The sequence below is a fragment of the Dipodomys spectabilis genome, unplaced genomic scaffold (assembly GCF_019054845.1).
Source record: "Dipodomys spectabilis isolate Male_0828 unplaced genomic scaffold, ASM1905484v1 ptg000135l, whole genome shotgun sequence".
Lineage (NCBI taxonomy): Eukaryota > Metazoa > Chordata > Mammalia > Rodentia > Heteromyidae > Dipodomys > Dipodomys spectabilis.
In genome coordinates this window covers 13,002-16,331 of record NW_024870812.1, presented here as the reverse complement: position 1 = coordinate 16,331, position 3,330 = coordinate 13,002, and the positions used below count along the sequence as shown (strand labels likewise).

General features: G+C 34.6%; 1 non-coding gene across 1 annotated transcript; it reads left to right on the top strand.

Annotated features, from left to right (window-relative positions):
• The first annotated feature begins 1,744 nt into the window (after positions 1-1,744).
• LOC122116467 lies at positions 1,745-1,851 on the top strand. The gene has a single exon (XR_006148982.1). It is a non-coding gene; the product is annotated as a U6 spliceosomal RNA (small nuclear RNA).
• The last annotated feature ends 1,479 nt before the right edge of the window (positions 1,852-3,330 follow it).

Genomic DNA, 3,330 nt, shown 5'->3' with positions numbered 1-3,330 from the left:
CATCCCTGTGAACAACTTCAGCCTACTTTCCATAGGATAGCTTTGTTTTTGTTACTTACTGATAATACAAGAAAAAGGTTGCTTGTAAAAGGAAAAGACCTTTAGGACACAGGTTAAAAGTATCTTTATCCGTCCCAATGATTCCTATGAGGAAAATTTGTAATAGTACTAAAAGTGAACAGGAATTCCTAGATCTGTTGTTTTGCCATTTAGAATGGCAAAGGATAATATCACGTCACTCTTACAACTCTTAAAGAATGCAAGGGTAACTGATGGTCCCTATCATGTTCCCAAAATCCCAGTGGGTCCTGAAGGATAATAGTAGCCCAGCAGAAATTCTAAGTAGCAGACATGGAGCATGAAAGAGAAAGAGAGGAAATAAGAGAGAATGAAAGAGAGAAATATCATAATAGTGAAAGTGCATAACAGATAAACAAGAGCTGTATGAGAATATTCATACTGCTATCTTTAGACTCTACATGTACATTTGAAGGTATTTGATGTATGATAACCCATCAACACCACATTCCTCAGCACCACATAAGCAGAAAAAGATGGAAGTGGTGCTGTGGCTCAAGTGGTAGCAATAGCCTTGAGATGAAGAGCTGAGGAGCAGTACACAGGACCCAGAGTTCAAGGCCCACAACCAACAGAAACAAAACCAAAAACCTAAACACAAAAACCATCTCTCAATTTTGTGGCCTCAACTCTGTAAAACCACTGCTTCAGCATAGGGCTAAGATTTATTTGTGGACATTTATCAACACTCCTGATTCAAACTCTACTTGAGAAAATTTTAATCAATATTTTGTTCTTAATTTTGCTCTTTGTAAATTCACATGCACCTATAAAAAATGGTATGGCCATCCCAGTAACATTCTCAAAGTATCTCGTAATGATGACTTACAAAAAGTTGTATTATATTACAACAAGGAAAACAATGCTACAAATAAAGAAAACCAATAATTAAATATTAATGATTAATAAAATAAAAACCAAATACCATTGTTTCCAGTATTTGAAGTGTACTACATATTAGATTTTACTATTTTCTCATATTCCTGTACATTTAAAACTGGCTAAGATTATGATGTTCAACAAGAGTTTTATAGGCTATGAGTAGTCTTTAAATTTACCCTCTAAGATTACTATTTATGTCTCGTCTCATCATCTGTATATGGTTTATATAATCATTTTTGTTCCTCGCTAACATATAAAGTAAGGAAGCCCTAAAGTTTTAACAGAAACTGTGTAGTTAACAAAGTCTTAACTCTTCACTGTTTCTTCATACAAAGACTTTGCAACTTCTCATTAGTAAATTTTCTATAAACTCTGAATTGCACATACTTAGTAGTATATGTCTGCTACCATAAATCTTAAATACTTTATAGAAAAGTTTTATGACCTACCAAACAATCTTAATTTTGGCATATAAGCAAATTCCCAAAATTAAACATATTTAAAACATTAAAACTTTAAAAAAAAACTTAACACTTGCTGCAGTGTTCATTATGATAGGTGCCTTGTAGAGAATAATTGAATTCCTCTCCCTACACATCTGTTGAACAACAAATATGTGGAATTATTTTGTTTTTGACATATCAGTCTTGACTTTAGTCTTAAATGTGTGCTTATGTAAGAAATACATGGTTCTAAAATTTCACAACAATTCTTTTGAACTTACTTTTTGTTGTAATGTCTAGTTTAAGAAAATCAATTCCACTTTATATATAAAAAATGTTCTGTGCTCAATTCAGCAGCACATACACTAAAATTGGAACAATACAGAGAAGATTAGCATGGTCCCTGTGCAACTATGACACGCAAATTCGAGAAGCGCTCCACATTTTTACATTAACAGATGCTGGAGGGGATGTGGCCAGAAGGGAACCCTACTTCATTCTTGGTGGGAGTGTAAACTTGTTCAACCACTTGGAAAGCTGTATGGAGGTTCCTTGAAAGGTTCCACATAGAGCTCCCGTATGACCCAGCAATCCCACTTTTGTGCATTCACCTAAATAGTCAGGAAAAAGACCATATGAAAATTATCAATACAATTGTGTTTATTGCAGCATTATTTCCCATAGCTAAGATATGGAACCAACCCCTATGTCCCTCAGTAGATGAATGGATCAAGAAAACATTGTGAGTTTGTGTGTGTGTGTGTGTGTGTGTGTGTGTGTGTGTGTGTGTGTGTGTGTGTGTGTGTGTGTACGGGAATTCTATCGTCCATCAGAAAGAATGACATCGCCCAATTCGTTACAGAATGGAAAGACTTGGAAAAATTATATTAACTAAAATAATCCAAGTCCAAAGAAACATCGGTCACGTGGTATCCCTTATTGGCAATAATTAATATATGTCGTGGATAAGCAGAAAAGGTCAAAAGCTATGTGCATAGGAATAAATAAGGTGATGTTAAGCTAACTGAACCCCAAGATAGGGACACAAGTGGTTTTTTTTCTTGCTGTTGTTTCTAAAGTATTTATAATGTACGATGTGATTTTTTTTGATTTTTATATGGTCCTCCCACACAGAAATAAACATTTTTTACAGTCAACCTTGAAAAGCCATCTTGATAGACAATTTCTGTAAGTGGTAGCAGAATATTATTGATGGCTTTGCAAGGATGCCAGATTGCCTCATTTTGAGACAATTAAAACAGGAATTTAGTCAGCTGTATTTGTATCATTAGGACAAAAACCCATTGACTCTAGTCCAGGTGATCACTGCGGCCCAGAGAAGCTAATATATTGACTAATAATCCTAGACCTCTAAAAACAAAACAAAACAAACAAGTAAAAACTCCAGTAAGCAAGGCAAGTCAAGGCTCCTATCACAGCCTACATGAATCAGGCAAAAAACTGAAGCTGGGAGTCATTTAGCTGATAACTAATATATTTTTTATGAGGCAGGCTGAAATTAAAGACTCCTGAGAGAGGGTAGGAAAGACTGATCAGAGGGACTAAAATTGGTCACACAAAGATTGGAATATAGAATTCCTTATAAAACAAATAAATCATAGAAAGCCTGTGCATGTAAGAACAACACAGAAGACCAATTCCAGAAATGCACAATTTCTTCGAGGTCAACTTAATGAATTATCAATGGAAATTTTTGAAATCTTAAATATTTGACCCATGTGGAAGAAGGACAATTGCTCAAGAGAAAGAAAAATTCATCACACTGTTAGGAGGTCCAATATCACATTAAGAAGTAATCAAGCACAGATTTGTAATAAAAAGAGAAAGCAATTATTCGAAATGAGGGTTTCATTTGTTTTGATGTAAATGTTTTTGGTTTAGGTGCTAGCGATTACCATACAACTGA